At 34.2% G+C, this 24,091-nt stretch overlaps 1 protein-coding gene across 1 annotated transcript in view; it reads right to left on the bottom strand.

Annotated features, from left to right (window-relative positions):
- Positions 1–24,091, bottom strand: part of LOC116174859 — a 119,552-nt gene that overhangs the window by 83,433 nt on the left and 12,028 nt on the right. The window contains exon 2 of the transcript XR_004146183.1: positions 12,345–12,445. The gene's annotated coding sequence lies outside the window, so the exon portion shown is untranslated. The remainder of the gene's footprint in view (positions 1–12,344; positions 12,446–24,091) is intronic.

Raw genomic sequence — 24,091 nt, 5'->3', positions numbered from 1 at the left:
TATGAAATGGTCCTTTGTAGAAATTTTAAATTTCTCCGAAACGAAAGGCGCACAAATCAGAACAAAACAAACACAAAACTATGGTATTAGTGTCATGTGGATAAGAAATTGATGGAGTTCCAGTATTAAGTTGGACCCCTAACGGAAAACTTTGATTTTCTTGTAAACGGGAAGCGCACAAAATTTGGGAATTGGCGCACAAATTAGCACAAAATGAGCACAATATTTTGGCGATGTAACAAATTGATGTGCCGATTTAAGGGTGTTAACTTAATCCACCTGTCACTGCCTACCATCGATGCCACGATATCTGTGTGGCCTAAACCCATACTTCTGGTCAAAAACAGGGGTGAAGATCAATTTTTATTAGCGCATCTCTTAAGAATTACAAATAAAAATTGCTTATGTTCAAAGCTCCCCGGCATGACTTCCGGGGGCGAATTTATCGGGGGAGAATATTCTGGTGGTGTAATTTTTCGGAAGCGAATCTACCGGGGGTGAATTTACTTGTGAGAGTGTTTTCTTTGGGGCAAATATTCCCGGGACAAATTGTCTTATAATCGGAAGTCTAATTTATGCACAAGATACAATGCAACACCTGATAGAAAACTCTGAAAATTCAAAGGTAGCGAGACCGTTTATGCTACATTTTTTCTTATACACTGGAATTAAATCAAGCCCATATGAATAAAAGGGAGCAAATGCTTATACTTGCAAAATTCAAAGTAAATACTCGTAAGTGCCCCCTCACACTGGGCGACTTAGCAGCACCGCTTAGCCATGGGGTTTAAAACAAAAATACGACTTTTCCTATCGGCCAATGTAATTTACAATGAAGGCGAGTACCTCTCTGTATGTGAAAATGTTATAGTGCATTAAATGTTTTAGTCTTGACGTAGTAATACAATTGTACATTGTTTTCTACAAAAAATAAAAATGAAAATGAAATGAAATGAAAAAAAAAGATTTACCCAGCGAGTTCCTAATTTTGCGGTGTCGGTCCGCCCGTCCGCCCGTTAGCACGATATCTCGAAAACGAGTGAGCGGATTACGATGAAATTTTGCAGGTGGATTCCTTATTAAATTTGTCGGTCGGAGTTAGTGAATTGGCAATGTGAACCAAAAAATTAAGGAAAGCCCTCTCCGTTATTTATGAACAGAATTGCATGAAATTTAAAATGAGCTTTAGCTTTAGCCATATAACACGCAATATCAGGCTATAGCCATACTCAGGGAGCTCGTTCGCTATATTTGTTTAATTTATGAAATGCTACTAGGTTACAATATTGTTTTTCTATTTCGGTGTCACAATGATGATTTTGTACAACTGGCCGAAAACAGTTGCACAAAGACAGTGATTATAGTCGTTTTTTTTTTGGTAACTCATCTCTTAAGTTGGCAGTTACTAGTTAGTACAAGTAGGTACTTCGTTGGGTACTTCCATGTTTGAACTTCAAAATGTCAGTCTTACTACGCTGCCAACCTAAAACTTAACGGCATAAAAAGTGTTCCCAACATAAAACATGTTAGTTCTAATGTTTCCTATAGTTTCTGATAATGATTTTTTTAATTAAATTAAAGCACCGAAATAGAAAAAATAGTATGAAAAACGCGTGTTACAATGCTTTATTGTAATACTCCTATTTTGCGGACACTCGTGGCTACGCTTCGCGTCGCCACTCGTGCCACAAGATAGTCGTATTAAAATAGGTCGCATTGTAACACTTGTCTTTCAATGTACTATTAGATACGTTAGGAAATTAATCGTATATACACCAAGACTGAGTGGGAATAAATTAGTATTTAGCTAATGCTTTTACTCATTTGGGATGTAAGGTTTCCAGTCTACAATTTTGGTAAAAGTGAGGGTGTACCCCAAATCCACTTGATCTCATACCGAAATTGAACACTTTGCATTTTTTTATTCGAGCTCACTGGGTCCAAATCTTCCAAATTTTACGGCATGTGTTATTCAAAAGGCGAACCTTTGAAGATCAATATTTCAGGGGGTTTATTTTTCGAATTTAGTACTTTTAGGGAAAATTTAATATGATTTGGGCAGAAAATTCCTTTGGCCGTGAATTTTCCTTGGAGCAAAGGGTAATTATATTAAGTACGAGATTACGTATTCTTTGCTTGCAGCCATATCTTTGTAATAAGGTACTCTTTGACGAGATTTCGGCGGCGAAATTACCGCACACGCGCGCTCAAAATTTTGTAAGCAAATAGATTCCATAAACGTTGCACTCAGGGTTGAATTTTATTATTTAATGAATTCTTATCAGCTAATAGTTATTTATTATACAAGACGATAATTGGTGCTTAAATCATTCCCAAAATCCAATGGTGTTCGAAAAATAACGTATTTCAGACACTATACTTACTTTACCCAAATAGTAAATAGATAAGTTTTGCGCAATGTCTTTTACTTATGTTATAATTTAAAACCCTATTTGAATACTGTATACGTGATCAATTATTATTATACAGTCTCTATAGACCAAAACAGATTTTGTTGCGGGAAGGAGACCCACATCAAATTAGTATTGTTGGCATTTGTATAGTAGGGAATTGGAATAGTTGCATTTTGAAATGTATAGTGTAATAAAATAATAGAAGGAATATTGTAGAAGAGAATTATTATAAGGGCCCACAAGAGACAAGTTGAATTTAATATATGGAAGGAGTTTTCAAATAAATCGTGAGATCTTTCAAATTTTCCATTACACGTAATTGATAATGATAAAAGCTGCTGATACTAAAGGCAAGACTATTTCCAATTCTGCCGTCCTTTATCGATTCCAACCCATTTTGAACTCAAAACTAGCTTTTTCCTTATATCTACATACTGGAGTGCTATTCAAACACGACATTAACTCAGTCGTTTTAAGCTCAAAGAGGCACATATAGAGCCACATTTACACACCTGGTCCGCTGTCTTCGTAAGATGCAGCTTTCAATTTAGCTAATGACGTTTCGTCGGCTGTCACGAGCACACGTGGAATGCAAGTAGGAATAGCGATTTTGTAAAATAATAGCGTGTTGCATATTAAAATCGGCTATAACGAGAACGGATCTGCCTACCAGAAAAGAATATTAAATCTGTGGGTATATACGCGTCGGGAAAGGGGACGATTTGTTTAATTCGCCTCAATCGTTTAATCCACCCCCTCACTTGTAATTGGAATGAGGAAAAAATCCGAATCTTCGAAAACGTGATCTATGCGACTATGCGTCGTGGTTCGATCGAGATTCAATAAAAACTTAACCATAATTATCTTCGTTTATTTCGGAATCCTACACGCGCATTGTAATTACTGTAAATGCTCATCGATGTAAAAAGGCGCAACGCAATTGGAGGAATAAATCTTAAATGGAATGCGTCCCGTGTTAAAATTTTTCTTAAAACGTTATAATTTATCTTCGCCAGCGCAGTTTCGTTTTTGTTATAAAACATTTCTGCGTCTTTATTTTCGCGTTTTTTTTTCTTCTTCTCGCTAACAAATTTTTCGAGTTATTTCGAAGTAAGTAATGTAAAGTAATATCGAATGGAATCACTATTTTAAACTTTTATATACCGTTTTGCTCATTCAAGATCAAACTAGTTACAAACTTTCCCGATTTATAAATGCACTTCGAGAATTTATAACCGTCTAACTTTTGAATGCTATTAATTTAATCGTTTAGGGATTACGGGAACGTTTCTCGTGTACTTATTTAAATTTTTTCCCCGTTTTGTTTCAGTCAGACGGTACATTGAAATGATAAATTTGCTTCTTTGTACCTTGAGAGGTTGTTTTTAGCTCACTTTGGAGTCTTAGAAAAGAAGCTTTCCGATTGGGCTGCGATATAATCAAGTAACCAAGATGCAAAGAAAGGCCATGATCTGAAAGAAAATTAATATAAAATGCTTCCCCTAAGATTTATACACATCTTGGCACTCATAATTGCATTAGCTACTCGAAGGTACTACAACTAACAAAAAGCTTGTTTGAATAATTCTTGCCAAACACCCAAATTATTAACGTACCAATGCACTATATCACCTACCACAAAGGTTGAATGAACCTGGGTGGTATTATAGTAATAAAGGGATAAGATTGTCTATATGGTGAAAGTTTAAGACCATCAGAGTGCGTTAAATTTCAAAAATGTTATGAAAGTAATCAGGGCCGCGCCCTAACATCGAAGTTAAGGGCCATGTGTGGGAATTTTTAAAATATAGATAGTCGATCACCTAATCAACTTCTTGCCCAATATTCAACTAATGGATTACTTTGAAAACCCCGATCAAAGATTTCTAGTTCCCCTTCAAATGTTGTTTCACCCCTGAGGTTTTTAATCCTTCCCAAAAGGGATTCTACGCTCTTGCTAAAGGGTTTTCTTGGTCTTCTCTACACGCTTCCTGTTTCAAAAGGTGCAACGAAGGCCACATAAAAAACCCTAGAAAAGCTATGCAAGACTCTCGAGGACACCTCTTAATAATGACATAATTGAAACATACCTACCCGTATCTAGATTGCCATGTATCAAACTTTATTATTGCATACGATAATTTTTCAATTTTTCTGTCGTTTCAGTTTCAGAAAAAATTATGTGTAAAACTTGGGAAGAAAGTGTTTTTCAACTGTCGTTCAATTTGCACACGAGCGTAGTAACTTTGAACTCAAGTTGAAAAACTTCACTTTCTTCTCTAGTTGTACAAATAACTATTTCAAAAGGGCGAAGAAAATGTCGCTTTCCTCTCTAGTGAGGAAAGTAAAAAAAAACAATTGCTGCGTTAATCTTCAATTTTTTCCAAAGAGTGGTTAATTCGCAAAGTCGCCAATGGAGCGCCAGATACAATTTAAGTTTGAGTAATTTATTAATGTTAATTCTGTACCTTCTTTGTCTTTCAACGACACATATCAATATCACCATCAAAATATGCAAAAGGAAAGTTTTCCAATTAAAAATGCAAGAATGTCTGATATTTGATACGACAATTTATAAAGTTTCTTCTAATTGACACTAAGCTAAACTTAATGTAAACGGAAATAGTCTACAAATTTGAATTAATTACGTGCAAAGTTCGTTTTAGCCACGATCAAAAAGATGATAAAAATACCAGCTACAAACATAAATATTGTCGATCTCTTTGTAAAAAAGGTGGTACATTATATTTAAATTATAAATAACGGTTTAAGTCCCAGAAATCGTCACCTCACTTTAATTTTAACATAACAAACTGAAAATACATTAGGTATAGTTCCAAATCTAAAAAATTCATAAATAAGTTCAATTTAAATCGGACAAGGAGGGTGGAGGTATTTTTTAAGAAATAGGATACATTTTTTGAGATTGGAAATTGTTAACACAATTAAATGGGTAAGCAAATGGACAAAAAAAAGATTGACTGACGTTAAGCTTATTTTCGCTTTCAATTTCCCCGTAAAACATAAAAAAGTAATACAACAATGTAAATCAGATTGTAACACCTAAAGTTAAATGAGAAACCGATTTCTTAATATATGTTAACCGATAAAACAGGACTGATCAATCGACGGACAACACGCGATGTTTTGTAGGAAAGCGGGTGCTCCTAAGGTCGCTGCAAGGGTAATGACAGGGTATACTAATTTGTCAGTATAATTGGTGTGTTGGCGGTCGGCCAGGTCCCGAAGGCGGGTTTTAATTGTCATCGCGGCGGCCGCGTTAATTGCTTAGGTCCAAGCAGGTAAGCAATGCGTCCTTCGACACTAAAAGCTACCACGAACCTCGATTATTCAAACTTTTTAACTTCTGTCTGCTACATTTCAAATTGTATTTGCACGGCACGTTTGCGAGAAACAAATTGTGCCAACGCGATCCCGACGCGTTTAATTTATTATTAATTAACTTGCAAGGCTTGCTGAAAGAAGTATTCAATGTAATCCGCTTAGTTTCAAGTCAAAATGATGTTAATGCGTTTGAAATAATCAGCTTAGCTACAGCTACAGAATGACCCATTTTCTTTTGCATAAACCTATTTAAAATAGGCCCACTGAAATGATAGATGTTTCAGGCTACCCTTTTAAAAATAATTCACAACGGAAAAGTATCCAAGAGATTTCAGTAATGATCCTTATGTTATGGCAACTGCGCCCCAAATACTTTGGTAGAAAACATCGAAAAATTTGTAAACGATTTTTATTGGTAAACTTGAGCTTGTTCGGTACTGAATATTCGGCAACGAAAAACATTCGTGAGTTATATTTAAAAATAATGAAAAATATATATTATTCACAATTTTTTTTGTAGTTTTGAAGTCTTAAATCATGCGTTAGGATCAAATTTGGTGGTATTGGTGGTAGTGACTGTTTGAATATAATTAATTTATTGTGCAGAAAATTCAACATTAACCTAGGCAAAAACAACACAAAGGTATTGCTAAATGGACGAACAAATTGGTAATATGAGTAAAATGTGAGCCCGTAGAAATTTAAAAGCATTCATATCGAAAAATAGAAGCGAAGGTTAAATGAAAAGAAAAGAAAAATGAAAAAAGGCTATAGCGCATTTTCTATGAATTGATCAGTACTTCCCGAAAGGTCATGTAACGATATCTCTACTGAGGTGCACAAAGGAAAATAAGTTATGGCATAAATAATCTTATAAATGAGAAACTTAGCATTGTGCACACCTGATGTTTAAAATATGCGATATGCATCCCTTTACTAGAAGGATCTTTGGTTAAATGATTAATTATGTACTCAATAAGGAAAGCAGATTAAAAATGTAACTTTTATATTTTATTTTTTTATTTATTTTGCCTTTATTTTTAAGTGGGCGGGGTTTCAGCCGAGGATTTTAGGGCATTGTATTAATAAATTAGACAAGAAATCTGTTAAATTGACCAATTATCCTTCATACACTAGGGGTTTATTTAAAATATTTTCCAAAATAAACTATTACAACCTCAGATGGTAATATACAAAAACATTTGGCAATCCAAAAGCCCCCGTAGAAAATAGATTTGAAAGAATATACAAAATATCTTGTAAAGATTGTATTGAAGTATACATTCGGCATATCAGGGGGGCGGAAATTTGCTTGAAAATAGTCATGATTGATGATATTTGCCTAGTTAAGCAAGTAAAATGAAATGGTTCCAATATACACTTCCATTTTTTTTGGATAACTCGAAATTTAAAGAAATTTACGTGGATCACGTTTACTGTGAAATACCCCTAACTTAATTCCTAAATAAGAACAGTATAAATTTTCATGCATATTTTACCTTAAAAAATAACGAAACAATGAACCCATGAATATAGAAATGTTCCTTACTGAACTTTTAACAAACTCTTTAAAACAAAACCGATTTTTTAACTTCCTAGCTCGAGCTAGGTGGCTATTGCGATCACCGTTTTAGGGACAATTCATGAAATGTCGACGTTTTAGATCATTTTAAGCAAATTTTAAAGAATAAAATTGTTTCCGTCTGTATGTATGTACGTTTGTTGGTAATTTTCCGAGGTTTTGTTCAAATTTTGGCATACGGAAACGAAAAATAACGGGCCGGTTTTGGAATAACAATTTTGGAGTGCCGCACGGCATCGAACTTTTTTTTCATACAGTAACCTAAAATTGTTATTAAGTAATTCGAAAGACCTTAATTACAAAAGAAACGGAGAAAAAAAGAAATTAATAAAACTAAAATAATTTTTTGGTTTTTAGTAATATCCCCGAAACCTTTTTGCTTTCTGGTATTGTGCATGTTAGAGTTACACATGTTTTGCACGTAATATGAAAATGCAAGTGGTAAGTGTTCAGAAGCATGATAGAGGGACAGCAACGGTGAGCGATTCAGTGTAAGTTAAATGGGGGCACTTTTTGAGACTAAAATACGTTTTTATAACTGAGATATGAGCGAAAAACTGAAAATGTCAAATGTCGTTTCCATTTTCCCTAGCTTAACGGTCGCAAATGGACGGTTCCCGTTAGCACCTTCTTTGGCCAATTCTTTTCGCCGCGCTAGATGTAGAAGCTACAAGCTACTACTTGCTTCTTTCTTATGGATTATTTCTATGGATATTAGACAAAGACGAAAAATTTCAAAATCAAACGTTTTAAATTCATTTCTCAGCAAAATCCACGGCCCACGGGTAACTAGATCTTGCTGAATCAACATGGCTATGATAGCAATGCATTCAAATGAATTGTGTTTTGTTTTATAAGAACTAAGAAAGTAGTAGCCTGTAGCTTGCACATCTATCGTGTTATCGAAACTCTGATAACAAATTGACATTTTCCGAACCGGGAACCGTACATAGGAAAACAAAATTTTCAGTGATATCCCAGTTATTTTCAAAGATTTTTCAAAAATTCCAAAAGCGTTTCTTTTCACAAAAAGTTAGTAAAGTAGAAAAGCACTAAAACAGAAAAAAACCAAGAAGAACAATTATTTGATAAGACGCCCCCTGCCTGAGACGCTCTATAAGATGCCATGTTCATCCGATACATTTTCCAGTGAAGGTAAAAGTAATTTAATGCAAGTGGTAAATTGATAATTGCTTATAGCAAACGCCAAAGGCTTCAGAACATCAAAATTTGGAGTGAATGTTGCAAGATAGCGAAGAAGATGATTTTCACCCAGACCATGATCCAGACTGTTCAGTAGAAATACTTCCCCATGAGCTACAACCGGTTGAACCTGCTATTGACATTTAACTAGATAGATATTACTGTGTGTATTATGATAAATGGTATCATTATATTTTACATAATATTTAAATAAAATCAATAGCAAAAAAAATCAAATACTTCCGTAAAAAAATTATAGGCAAAGTTTTGGGGAACTTTCCCATCGTGACTGTCGCAAAACCTTGCCGCAATCCACGCAATCTTTCTGAATTCCCTGCAATCCCTCCGAAATCTTGGAAATCTTGCTGAAATCTTAGGATTTGCTCAATCCATTTACATTGCAGCTGGAGCGATTACCCCCCTGGACCGTATAATAATGAATGTCAGTTTAATTTAGGTTTTACGTTCAGAACTACGGCGAAGAAATGATCATTTAAAGCTCTGCAAAACAAGCTATGAGGGAACTACTGCCTCCCAAATTCAAAAAGATATATGGAAAACTGTGTATAATACCTAAGCATAAAATATAATCTAAGATGCAAAATGTACAATATGTAAAAGTAACCATTAAGGCCGACACTCACTTTCGCGCGGCGGAGCGCCTTTTTCGCTTACATTGATTTCATACGGCGCGTGTTTTCAAATTACCAGTTTTTTAAGAAAATTTGGTCCCACATAGCAATCATTCAGTGAGAGGGTTGTAAACTTTAGTGGGGCGTTCAATTTTTTTTCATTGATTGATCATGCTTAAGGGGTTTATAAAACACCCATTTTAGTTAAATCAGTCTTTGAGGGGGCCGTAGCTTAGTGCTGTATTAAACATTTTTGTGTTTAAGAAACTTCACATTCAAGTAGGTATAACTCCGCGCTATTTAATATTTATACAAAAAAGCAATAGCCGAGAGTCATTTAAACAATACCTTTTTTATGGATAATCTAAGCAACACTATTATTTCTTGAATGAAGGTCAATTTTCTCAATGTGAACCATTTTTTATTATATTTCCATGGTAACTGTAAATTGTAATTAATTTTAGTAGATCACATTCCTAATATATGTGAGAAGTGAATACTTAATTTTCCCGATTTTTGTTGTATACCTAAAATGAAAAATATTAATTCAAATTGAACAGCCAAATGGCACAGAAATTTCGCAAATAGATCCGGGTTCTACCGTATGCACGAAATATGCATATCTTTTTTCACATAATTCTTCCTAACATTCCTTACAAATTAAGCCAGCCTTTGATATCGCTGATTCGATTAGGTTCTGTGAACTTACACTAAAAGGAAATTCCTGAATTACAGCTTAATCAGCTAACTGTTGTTTCGCAGTGTATAATGTCATTCTTTAGATAAACTTAGTTTAAGATTAAGAGACAAGGAGAGGATGAATTTACAAAAAAAATAATATACATGATATTCGCACCATTACCTTGTTATTTAGTTAGTAATAATTATTGTAATTTTTACTAATAATGTTTCAGGTTTATAGAGATCAGAAAGTGGTGGTTCTATGAACCATTAATAGTCCAAACACAGCGACAGCCGACACTGTAAGAATATGTAGGGTTACCTTACGAATAAGGGATGACAAAACTCAGCTAGCGCTCCTAGAAGCAACGAGTGCAATCTGTAAAAATAGTTTGATGTCTTTTATAAATAAATAAAATATAAAATTCCTAAATATGCACTTAAATATGCATAATTTACTTTAAATACTCAAAAATTAATGTATGTTCCGACATTTTTTAAATAGATCTCCATCCCGAAGTCATTGAAGGGCAATTATCATTTGTACTAAAAGACAGTGGACCTGGGTCCAGTTTTACAATTCTTTATTTCTCCTATTCATAATGGCAGTGCAATTAGTCCGTCGTAAGGCTGGATCATGATGCAGTGACGATCTTGTATACTTCAGAGCACGCCATTTGTTTTCCACTTGGTCAGATTTGATCTGCAGGAGTACATTATCCTGATTATATTCTGCGATTTCCAGTACTACTGACTGAAATTCCATGTATCCAATTTTAATAACTAAATTAAAAGTAAGGGTTAGCTTCAATCGCAACGGTCTTCAGGCTAAAAGAATACTAATTAGACAAAAGCATACATTTATATGACCTAAGATACCTTGTAATTTAAATGGCATCAGTAGGGTTGACGTTATTAATAAACGAATCAGCTTTGTGCTTAGGGTTCGATTATTATTCCAATACTGTGCTTTAAATTGGCGTTCTCTAGGCAGTTTTTCCGATTCCTGTATAATCTACAGGGTGTAGTTTACTGATTTAGAGTTAAAATTCACCCTTCAAACCAACTTTCGAAAGTTTCGATTTTATTAGTTTATTATACCACCACGAAAATTTAGCATCCCAATTAGATACTGTTACAGTTTCACATTTAGCTTTATTAATCGGTACCGATAGAAACTAAAGATTGAAAAATGGTGTACGAGATTCCATTCTTAATTCCGCAACAACGTGATGAGAAAAGTACTTTCTTTCGCTAGTTAGGCTATAAAACAATAAATCTTTTTTCTAAAAAAAGAGAATGTGATGATAATCGTGACTCGCTAAACACATTACGGTTGATTTGATTTTTTTCTTTCGTACTATAAATAATAATGGAAGTGTAAACGCACTGTTTACTAAGGTTATGGTTATTTTAGCCAGCGGACATTTTACCGCAGAGTTATAATTTGATCGGTCGTGCCATGAGACGGACTTAGCTATTGATTAGTAGTAATTAGACATTCTTAGTCTACACTGTTAAACTGTAATTCGTCCACCCTTCCGAGTCCGTTTTCAAGTCGGAATTGATTAAAATACCATTAATTTATCAGCGATAAATTTCGAATTTTAACAGGTATAACGAGTATAAAAGTTTAAGTAGATAATTTTCAGGCAAATTAAATTTCAGGGGCTTTTAGTAAACAGTGTAGCCGATGTGGAACCCCTCGAATAATCGCGGCGAGCTTTTCGGACGAGTCGAGAAAATTTTACAGGACGCTTGTATTGACGGCGGCGATCATTTTCATAATTCATAATTTCATTAATTTGTTACTTGAGGCTTTGTCACGATTTTATGTGGAATATTATCAGGTTACTAAAAGCTGCATTATCTTGGCAATTATTGTTGTGAGCCTAGCGGTCGTACAACTGCATAATTAATGGTTAATTATAATTGAGAAACACATTTTTGTTTTAATTTTATGCAGAGCAATACATTCCTCAACAACGATAATGCTCGTTTATTAAAACGAAGTAATAAATTATGTCCCGATGCTCAAATTCGTTTTTGTCTATTGACTAATGTTCGCCTCGCTCTTATTAATGCAAATTATAAATTTCCTATCCTAGAGTGACTTATTTATTTCTTCTATAGTTACTGTTATGTTTTATGTCTCTCGCGTGTTTATTATTATTATTACGCATGTGTTCATTCCACGAGTGTGAGGCAATTGGTATTTTATGTGAACTGAGCCTTTAAACTCGTGATCTGGTTGCTATAATCAAATTACTCCCCCTTTTGGCAAGTAAGTTTATCTTTGAAAGACAAACCCCTTGAAATTTTTAACAAATAACTTAGGTACTAATTTAAAGATCGATTAGGATTCTTTTCGATATCACAAGGTAAAAAATGCATAACTGTTTTTTTCTAGAAAGTAAAAGTTATGACATAGTCAGTCAATAATAAAAGTTGACAATGGACAAATATCAATGAGATCAGAGTGGGTACCTTTGAAAACAACAAAATGTTGTTAATGTTGATGCTTCGATTCCCACGTAGAGGACGGATAGAACAGGCATCCCTTGAAGTCGCAGCCGAACCATAGAACACTGTAACAAAATTATTTCATTATCTATTATGTTACATTAAAAAAAAACAGGTCACGTCATAAAACCATGTATAGCTAATAATAAAATAAAATATTCTTTTTTTTTTAATAAATAGGCCGCGAATCATATTCTTTGATTTTGAGAAGATTTTCCGCTTGGTAGACAGCATATTATGGAATCTGGTTAAACCTACTCATGAGCAGATACTCCACTAAAGTATGCTGAGAAAAAAATCGATCAATCAATTGATAATCCAATCTATTTTAATTATAATCATTTAATCAATTATCCCTGCAATGACAATCGATCACCAAATTTGGGATCCTTAAGCCTGGTTTACACGCTACCATATATGTTGGCAATTTATCGTTACGGTCGAATTGTGTACCATTTATCGTCGCATTGGAATTATTGCCATAAGAAATACATTGTAAATTTCAAAGCAAAAATTCAAGATTAATTTCCAGATAAAATATTGAGTATTTGGTATCGACGATTTTGTAATTTTTTTCTCTATCGAGTGACACCAAAATCTAATATGGTGTCCATAAAAAATAAGAAAGTTGATGTGATTTACTCGAAACCCATAAGTCATAATGTGTAATTCAATAAAAGCAATTGAAAAAGTCCAAAATAAGTTTTTACGATTTCTCTATTATAAAAAATTTGGCACTTATCCTAACTATAACAGTGTTAGATCGGTTGAACTAAGGAAAGTTTTTGAAATCCAAAGCTTAGTGAATAGGAGAAATATAATTTTAATGCAGTTGGCTTTTAATATTCTGAATTACAGGATCAAAGATAGTTATCTTTTAACTCTAATGCAAATCAAAATTCCGCGTGTATCTGCCAGAAGTGTACCTTTTTTACACGTACCTGTAGTCACGTACGCTTACAATAAACCGTTTCTGATAATGACTTGTCAACGAATTATTTAGTTTACTAGATTTAGACTTTACTGTAATATTTAACATTTTTTCCAAACAATTAATAAAACATTATGATTTCAATTAAGGATAAAAGAAAAAAAAATTAGTAGGGCTTCTTACACCCCAACAGTATCATATTTTTTTAATTTTTTATAGGTGAAAGTTTGTAGCATTTTTTAGTTGAATGTCATTATTAGATTATATACTTATTATTCAGCAACCCTTAATTAATAGATAATAGATACCTGCTACGTAATTAGGGCTGTGCCCTGTGTAGTTTGTAACAATAAATAAATAAAAAATTTATTTTAGTACAATGCTGAGACAAAATCACCAAGAGTTTATTAAAAGTATCTTTTAATATCTTTAAAAATAATTGAACACCAGCGCATTTTCGAAAATGACATTTTTCGTTTTTTGGCCATAATTTCGCTATGTGTAATTAATCAACATAAAATTCTGTATAACTGTGCCCATTTAAATATCCACGAATTAATGGAAGAAATTAGACGAGTCATCAGCGAAATCGAAATTCAAGTTTGTAAAACAGTAGGAATGCTAGCAAAGGAGAGGGGGTCAGAGGCCCGGTACCTAAGTGTCTTTAAAGAATGAAGTTCCTTTTTTGATGTATGAAAACCTGCATTTCCCTAGCTCTAACTCTAAGACTGCTTCGTTTGTTACCCTATCCATCCAGCTAATCCTTATTATCCATCTATAGGACCATATTTTAACAGCTTCTATCTTACTTCGTCTTCCCTGCCTATCGTCCAGGTTTCGCATCCGTATAGAGCTCCATATGTACGTATTCATTTACAAATTTAGATTTGTTTAAGTTTCCAAACAAATGACTTTGTTAAATTGGAAAATAAACAAAGGGTGAACTTTTAAATTCCAGTCAAATACAGAGTGTTACATTTGAATTGTGCCAAAAAAAATTGTGACGGAGGGGATAAACAAACCATTTTTTTCAAATAAACTGATGGTGGCAAATGTTGCGTTTGGAAGCTGTAATTAAAAGTCCTCAAAATTCCATTTCTTTTTAATTTTTTTCGTGCACCATAAGACCTGCCCAAGAGAATGGCACCTTGACAAAAAAAGATCGGACCTTTAATTGCAACCACTGAGAAATGTCGTGGACCGCAGTTTTTGAAAACTGTTTGAATTTTCAGCACAAATTCGACTAAAAGAAAGTAACAAATGATTTCAGTATGCTACGGTTAGCGCCATTTAGTACAAGAGTTTCATTTTAGATAAATTTTTGGGAATTTTTATTTTAAGTACAATAACAAAATAATAATCGATTATCTGATGATCAATTTTGTTCCTACGAAAGGTCACGTGACCTTAGGGGGCAGTTTGGGACAACATTACGGCTTATGGAAAATCTGTGCGGATACATTAAACGTAGATCCACATACTTTTAACCAGAGCAATAGTACATACAATCAAATTATGGTGTTCGTTAATTTAACATTGGGAATAATTATTAATTTTAAGGTTTAAAGTCTTTGAAGATAAAACGATAAATCCGAATGTAATACACTAATTTTTATTGAAATATGTTAGTTGGTCGCTATCGATTTCGGACGGTCTCGTCCATCATCAGGCGATACGTCAGGATAGTTAAACGAATCATGAGAATGTAATGAAGAATGCTGATGTTGGACGTTATATCTGAATATCTGAAAAATATTTTTGAATATCTGTAGAATTGTGAAGGATGAAAGGCATGTATGGTGAAGTGAGGTTAGAAATATTAGAACTAATATTGTAAAAGTATGAAATTTTACATTAAAGAATTTTTATTAACAATCCCGAAATCGTTTATAATTTTGTATTGCTGTCTTTTTGTCCGTCTGTCGGTCCATGTGCGCTGTACTTTTACTATTGATAAACGCTTATTAAAATTTCGTGGCGCTATGTCAAACAGATCCGGAGTAAAAAAATAAATAGCGTATAAATTTTCCGTAATGTAATTAGTGTGTCCCAAACTGCTTCCTAGGTCACGATTTTTTTAGCGTCCCGGCCTGTAAGCCTCGTAGGCCTCGATTCTACCGAAATATATTCACGTAATAATTATGTCCGAAGAAAACCACTTTTTCTACTAACGTGGCTCCATTCTTAGTAATTAATAGATTTTGTTTGATTATAGAAACTAAGGAACGTCCCGCTAAATTGTTACTAAATAGGAAATTAAGATGTAAATTAGATCTTAAGGAGCCAATGACTTCAGAATGACAAAATCCAAATCAAGCAGAACCATGATTTTGTCTATACTGTAACGAGTATGGGTATAATGAATCAAAATGGATTAAAACTAAGATAATTGATTAATTAGGATCTCATATTTATACTGTACAATGGATGGTCTAGGTAGGAAACGCCGTAATTTTGATAAAAATTCAGATTTAGTTGATAACGACGTCACCAAATTAGAATCGCCAACCTCGGCCCCAGGGTAAGGATAAGTGGTATAGGATTTTAAAATTATATTCGGGAAATTAAATAACCATGAACCCTGGGGTTTAGAACACTATAGACACACTGTAAAAGATTTAACCATGTAAAAGGCAGTTTCATAATATTGAATTTAAAGAGTCACGAGACGCCGTCAACTGCATGTAGATCTGAAGAAACGTAAAAGCAGTTAAACAGCCCTTACAGATGAGAAATAATTAAATTATGGGATGAAGGAACACCGTCTGGATTCCAAAAAAATTTACCTTGTAGCTGCACGGGAATAGGCTTGGAGAGGTAAGAAAGCAAGGATGGTACAAAAATTTGCCAGTTGACACTAAAGAAATGGCTAAATGGTTGAATCAGGTAGCTAGATTTCAATGTAAAAAGACTAAAAATATTCAGCTCTCGATCAACAGCCGTTGCTAAATTAGCAAAATGTGGTGCTGTCCAGCAAGAATGAATAAAAATTACGGGGTACAGCTCAGGTTCATCTACCACACTTTACCTCCATTATTCCCGACTCGTTAATTGTTTGCTGAATGATCCCAAAATCCTCGGCCCATCTAGGTCTGGTGGAATTTTGTCGGACACCAATAATTATTTATTATTACGTTAAACCATGATCTCATTATGTAACAAAATGACTTTGTTTTCTTTATGACATTTGACCTGCCCAGGAAAATTTATCACATTTCCTTCGAAAATTATTAATTTTGACAAAATAGCATTGTCTGCATGGTAATTTTCCTTCTTCATTGATAGTAGTTTTTAATAAAGTCAGTAATAAAATAGCTATGCTTACCCAGTACCACAGGGATTTGAAAATATTCTTGGTTACTTCTTGGTCACAAGAAGATATTGAGATGCTCTCTTTCATTATTCATTTGTATGGGTATAAAATAAGCTTAGTTCTACATAGTGTCACGTTGGAAGCATTAACAAATTCATTTACCTATCTGTAACGATTTTACTATAAATAGATACCGTTTTAATCACCATGCCACCGAAAGAAACATTCATTTGGATGCCATTAACACCCGTTTAGATTGCCGATTTATTTCTCCGATTATAGAATGAACGTAGCGTCGACACTTAATTAAAGCAATAACTTTTAATGAGAGTATACCACGAGATTTGATCGAAATAGTTAAGAGTTGCCGTAATTAAATTAGAAACATTAGCAACTCTTAAAACAAGCTTTCATTTGATTGGAAGTAATCCAATTCCGTGAGAAATTGGACCGGGGAATTAGACACACCGGTGAGGAAGGTCCGCATCAATTTTTGACAAAATGGTTCGCGATGGAATTATTTCACTAAAAAAAGCTCCTGATTTATATTCTACTACTACTAATGATGGTAAATCTCGATGAAAAAATCTTAAGTCATAGCTATTGGAAAATCTAAACGACATGCTTCAACATATTTGGGTTGTTTATCGAATTTATCATTACATCGTTAACAGTATTCCTCTTGTTTGTAATGATCGCCGACATCGCCTTTATTAAGTAGCTTTGACGTGTTCCTGTACAATTCAAGCCAGTAATGTGTCATCGTGACACTAAAAAGGTATTTTAATAACTTACAGTGCTGGAATGAATATTAACTTAATGCTGTAATTAATCCCTGTTGAATAATCGTTAGAAGCTAAAAATGTGCTTAATAAGTCAAAATTAAAAGTAAGCCTATAAGTGTATAGTTTAATTTGGTAATATCTGCACCATTTTTAAGTAAACTTCTGTTGACGAGATTTACTACGAAAATTTAAACAAAATGAGAAACGTATTAACTCAGTTAATATTAAATGACGCGAATTTTGCTAGTGCAGCATTTCAAAAATCTTTTAAACCAAGAATTTTCTCACGTAGACGGATTTCTACTAGTTTTCTTGCGAAATTAAGCATTAGCAAACGGAAAATTTGAGTTTTTCATTCCAGAGTTGGAATTTTCTCAAGTCGAATTTAGATTCAAAGCTCATAAACTAGCGATGAAATCCTGTTTTACCCTGTTTGATTGCTAATATACTCCAAATGGCGTTGAATTGTGAAAAGGACTCAAAAACCTTCCCCATACCTTAAGATAAAATTTGAAAGTATTATTTACGAAACAACGTGCTTACACTGGGCTAAAAAAAGGAGTTAAGCGTTCTGCACAAATTCTGTCGGCTCTATTTAAGGGTGGAAAGGGGTAGATTAATATCAAATGTTGCAATGTTTAAAAACTTACACCTGAACTAACCCTCTGTGGCACTAAACCGCCTTTGCTACGTTAAGAGAAACGAATAAGTTTAAAAATTGTCAGAAAAACTTATGCGTTACTCAGAAGTTTTATTTGCTTTATTTAAGGGTTAAAAGGCTTTAAAATAAATTACAATATTTGAAAAATTTTAGCACAAACTACCTTCAGTTGGACTAACTAAACCGCTCCTTCTACGTGTCTCAAAGTGTGCCACTTCTAATAGCACTGTATACGTTATTGAAAATCGGTGGGATATGTAGTGAGAGTTTCACCAGCATTTTTTTAAAATAAAAACTGATAGAGAAAAAATAAAAATACTGCAATAAAACGCATACATTTAGCTCATCAGTGAACAGCCGATGGTGATAATACCTTTTTACTGAAATTACTTTAGAAACAACTACTTTTGTTTCTAAAAAGGGCTAGTGAGGAAAAGTAAAAACAATTGCTGCGTTAATCTTAATGACTTAATTGAAACATACCCGTATCTAGATTGCTATGTATCAAACTTCATTATTGCATACGATAATTTTTCCATTTTTCTGTCGTTTCAGTCCCACAAAAAATATGTGTAAATCTTGGGAAGATAGTGTTTTTCAACTCTCGTTCAATTGGCACACGAGCGTTGCGAAGAAAATGTCATTTTCCTCTCTAGTGAGGAAAGTAAAAAAAAACAATTGCTGCGTTAATCTTACATTTTTTCCAAAGAGTACTTAATTCGCAACGTAGTGTATGTGACTCAATATGACCTGTTTTCTACTATTAATCCAACACCAAAGTCGCCAATGGAGCGCCAGGTAGGGTCCGCTAACTTGGGCCCCCCCCCCCCCACTGAGAGATTTGATAGTCGTATTATTTTGAAATGAATGCGCTCGTTATGCGCTCATATGCGCCACCGATAATAACTCTTGCGCCATTATCGTTTTTTAGAAATCCGAAAAAACATTTGGGGGGGCCAAGTGAACGTAGCCCCCCCCCCCCAGTACGTATTTTGTCCCTTGTAACTAGGTCACCTGATACATTTGGTTATGCGCTCAATTGCGCCACTTGAATCAAAGCTAGCGCCATTACGGTTAAGCCGTGACAAATTTTCAAAAAGTGGGGGGGCCAACTTAACGTTTTTAAAAGTTACTTTTTTTAACATCTTTTCATACGAATTTGTACTCTCAGGTATGCGCTGAAATGCGCCGTAAAAAGATATCTTTGCGCCATTATTGTTTTTTGGATATCCTTAAATATATTTGGGGGGGGGGCCAAGTGAACGGAATCCCCCATAACGCATTTTGCTACCGGTATTTGTGCCACTTGATACATCTGGTTATGAGCTCAATTGCGCCACTTGAATTAAAGCTAGCGCCATTACGGTTAAGCCATAAAAAATTTTTAAAAAGTGGGGGGGGGCTAAGTTAACGTTTTCAAAAGTTACGTTTTTTAACATGTTTTTTCTACTACATCGTACCTTTCATCATGCGCTAAAATGCGCCGTAAACAAAAATCTTGGCGCCATTATAATGTTTCAGAAACACTATACAGGGTGTTTTTTTGGGAGCATTAGTTAAACGATTCTGGGAAAGTAAAATAGGTAGGTTTTTAAAAATTTGTATTTAGGAGTTACTCCGAAGGGCGAATCGATGTAAAATATTTTCAAAATGCACTTCCGGAAATAACTTTTGAAAACGAAAGTTAGACCCTCCACTTTTTAAAATTTTTTTATGGCTTAACCGTAATGGCGCTAGCTTTAATTCAAGTGGCGCAATTGAGCGCATAACGAGCGCATTCATTTCAAAATAATACGACTATGAAATCTCTCAGTGGGGGGGGCCAAGTTAACAGACCCCGCCAGGTACAATTTAGAACAATCAACTCATTGACGACAATGTGAGAAAAGGACGAAAGATCACTGCATTACAATCGACAAAATAAAAACTTGAACTTGTTATTAGTAATACTTGTTTGGTAGAATGTTCTTGACACCTTGATTCTGTTTAAGCTTTGAAATTTTTTTCCGCATAATTCAAAGGAAGAAAAAAATTTTAATGCAATAAATGCTCTCGTTACAACAATTACCTTACTGGCGCACGCATCAAAACTACTAGCTAAATTAATCTATAGGGGAATGGAGGAGAAAATCGAAGGGGGACTGGTGGATGATCGGCTTGAGTTTAGGGAAGTGGCACGCGCGAACTATATTTAGCAATCTTAGGTTAAGAGTAGCAAAAACAACTTGCATGGCTCTCTTAGGTTTAGAAACGGCATTCAATAGGGTTAATTGGGACACTTATACAGTGTGATTGAGTTTGCTTGTCCAAGCTTATATTTCTTTTATTATTGGAGTTAGGAAAAAAGTGTGAAAACAAAAATACTCTACTTTCAATTTCTGATAAAACTGCACATGCAAAAAAAACAAGTAATATAAAAACAATAATTAATTATTAATTGCTTTAGAAATTAAAACTATAGTCATGTTTATAAAACCCATCGCAGTAACTGTGTGTAAACAAAACAAAAACAAAAGAGAGTTTTTCACTTGTCATTTCTGCCACAAAACTAGTTTAGTGAAACAATATAACTTATAAGATCCACAATGCAATAAAATAATAATTCCACAAATGATGAAAAAATATGAAGTTTTTATTAGAAGTAATGATAATACTTACATGGAAGTGCAATGTATTTAAATTTGTCTTAAGTTATAATAGTAATTTCTGTAACTATTTTTCATTTGTTTTCTTCGCTTCCTGTTGTAAATTTTATGTATTTGTTTAAATTTACACAGCTACTGCGATTGGTTCTGAACACATTACTGTAGCTTTAATTTCTAAGATAATGATAACATATTGCATATCATTGTAAATAGAATTTTAAGCTCTTTAAGAATATTACAAACAAATCTGTTAAAAAAATTTGTTTTTTGACGCTTTATTGTTTTTATATCACTTGTTTTTTAGAATATGTAGCTTTTTGCTTCTTACACTTTTTCCCTATCTCTAATAATAAAAGAAATATACGCTTGGACACGCAAAATCAATCACACTGTATAGTATACAGGCTGATTCAAATTCGAGGGCTACGAAATTTTGTAAAATCGTTTTAATTTTTTACTGAAGTTATTTTAAAATAAATTACACATTATTCTGGTCACTTTTTCCCCTCTACAAGTCAGTTTGTATAAAGATATGAAGGTATACAACCTATACAAAAAACAAAGAACTTCTTTTGTCGTCGGCAATATTTCACCTTTACGTAGAGGAAGCCATAGAGTAAAGCAAGATTTTAAATTAGGGGTGAAAGGGCTGAGCGAAACAATACATACGCTGAGATACGCGAATGACATAGCAGTTCTAGAAGAAAGACAGAGGGAGATAGAAACGGAATTAAAAGGTATGGAGGGTATACCACCTAGAGACTAGAGTATGGAAATGGGGAAAAACAAAAGTAATGCAATGTGCGAAAAGAGAGGATAGGTAAAAGATAAAGATCCAAATAGGACACGTAAAGGAATTTTGTTATTTAGGTAGTAATCGTAGTAAGGAAGATATAAAGTATAAAGAATTTGAGCAAAACAGGAACCTGCTAAGACCGGGGAGCGTATAAATATAGGAATTAGGAAAAGGGTGTTAAAAACGTACATATGGAGTGGAGTGTAACTCTATAGGGATGGGAAACTTGGACGATAGGCAGTCTTAGAGCTAGTACAGGAAGATAGTGAAATATGGAAATCCGTACAGAGAAGACGAAATAGAATAATTCATGGTAATAGGGTACGTGCTAAGACGCAGAGAATTCGTACAGCTAGCTATAGAAGGTAAGTCAGAGGGAAAGAGGGGTGTAGGACGCCAGAGGTACATAGACTCAATAGTTAGGGACGTAGGCAAGAGCGGTTATGTAGAAATGAACAGATTAGGGTCGGATAGGAATGGGTGGCTTACTGCGCCCAACCAATCCAAGGATTGTGGACTCCAAGAGAAGAGAATACCTCCCATATTGTTCATACTCATCTAGACCATTTTAAGGCAAACGGGGATGTTTTTTGAAATAGTTTTAAAGGTTAATACAATGCTAGTGCTAGTGTAGATACCCCAGGGATACCCTGACCTACAAGCAAAAGTTCTGTTTTTGCATGATGGACAAATCACGTAATCTGGACCTTGCAATGTATTTTTTACCTTATTCTAATTTTTTATAACCTTTTGATGAATTAATTTGAGAGTTATTAGTGCTATTTTCTCTTTTCTTCAGATTGGAATAATAAATATACTAAAGAAAAATTCCATCCGTGTATAGAGAGATGTATGCCCAAATAACCTATTTATGGGTTTCTAATTTTCGTTTGGTACTTTAAACTATGTCAACCCTGTTCGCTACGGTCAAAATGCGTTTACCACTCTGAAAATCAAATATGCCATTTTTTCTTCTGCGAAAAAAAACCATTCCCGTTTGACGGTCAACAAAGTTATCCTTTCAGTATCTAAGAAAAGAAAGTTTTCAAGAGGCGCTCGCGTCTGATTTAAAGGACCAACTCGGAACAGTTTGGTCGGTCTTTTTAAGGGAGTGAAAACGGAGCGTTTCTATATCGTTTATGAAATGCACATAAGTAGAGCGCGATCACGTTTTGATTAAATCTGCAATCGTTGCACAATTACAGATTTGCTGCATTGTCAGTCGGAGACCGCAAATTATCAATCAAATTACCTGCGGTAATGACACGACCGCATCAAATTTATCTTAATTCAAAAAGTCCCAGAATAATTACCGCCACTTGCTTTAAGACAACTCAATCATTTTAATGTCCGTCGTGACCGTACCGCCCGCCTCACGTTCCGAATAAAAAAAAACGCGCATAATTTGAAAAATGTATATAAGTTTAGCCCGAAGTGGTGCGACACACATGCGGGTAAAATAAGAAAGGGGCGGGCGGCAAGTGTAAATGACATCATTATAACTGCAAAGTGGTCGCTCTCCCGTATCCAAGGCAACGGGGGTGGAGGCGGCTTCGCTAATGGCATACATGACAAGGGGACCGATCGATTTTTTAAATTTACTCTAAGAATAAACAGCGTCTGAAGATGCCTCGTATCTCTAACAAGGTATAGAACTTAACAAACTACGTCCTCTTTCAAAAAAACTAATTAAGTTTCCCTTCTCTCTTAGGCCCCTTTGATCTCCGAACTTGCGTCTTTTTTATTTATATGTTGACAAGGCACTCGTTATATGCATAACGTAAATTAAAAGAATTATTAATGAAGGAAGCATTTGGATGCGACATCTTATACGTCAATGCTGTCGCACACCCCATTTGTTATCTCCTAAAGGGATTATTGATTAGGATTATATTTTATTCAGCACTTTCATATACACTTACTACATTTTTAAGCGATTCTTATTTTCATAAATCTTTCATGGGGGGATGTTGTATTAGCAGTTAACTTACATCGACGTTCGCCGAAAGATTAACCGGAACGATTATACGACGCAAATTTTTACGGAACCGTCACAAATTTTTTATTCCTTTACATGGCTGTCAAAGATAAGATTTGCATATTCAAACTCGCAATAAATAAAGGCAGTAAATGGGAAAGATACGGTAGTTCAATGATTTTTATGTATCTCTAAATACAATTCCTTTAAACATACTTGATGGGCGTTGTTTGTAAAATATTTTTTAAAAATCTCTTTGAATCACTCAAAAAATTTTGTGAAAAACCTTTGACAATGTTAAAATCTTATAGAGTATGCTTCCGCCCTTCCTAAATTCTCTGGTGGATTTTAGAAAAAGATTCAATTAAGGTCCCCTAAATGTAATTGCTATATTTCTTTAAGAAAGTAACGGTGTCTGAAGACTTTCTATAAGATTAACCATTACGTTTTATTAGGGTTATCTGTTTTTGTTTATTTTACATGTTTAAGTCATCAATCCCACTACTAGGGCAAGCTTTACGTAACATTTCCTTAAAATTGATCATGCATTTATAAAATGCTTCCTGAGGACACCCCAGGAGAATCACACGAAGATTTCCGAA

This window comes from Photinus pyralis, unplaced genomic scaffold (genome assembly GCF_008802855.1).
Source record: "Photinus pyralis isolate 1611_PpyrPB1 unplaced genomic scaffold, Ppyr1.3 Ppyr1.4_LG6, whole genome shotgun sequence".
In the NCBI taxonomy this organism is placed as follows: domain Eukaryota; kingdom Metazoa; phylum Arthropoda; class Insecta; order Coleoptera; family Lampyridae; genus Photinus; species Photinus pyralis.
This window is presented reverse-complemented; position numbering and strand designations above follow the sequence as displayed.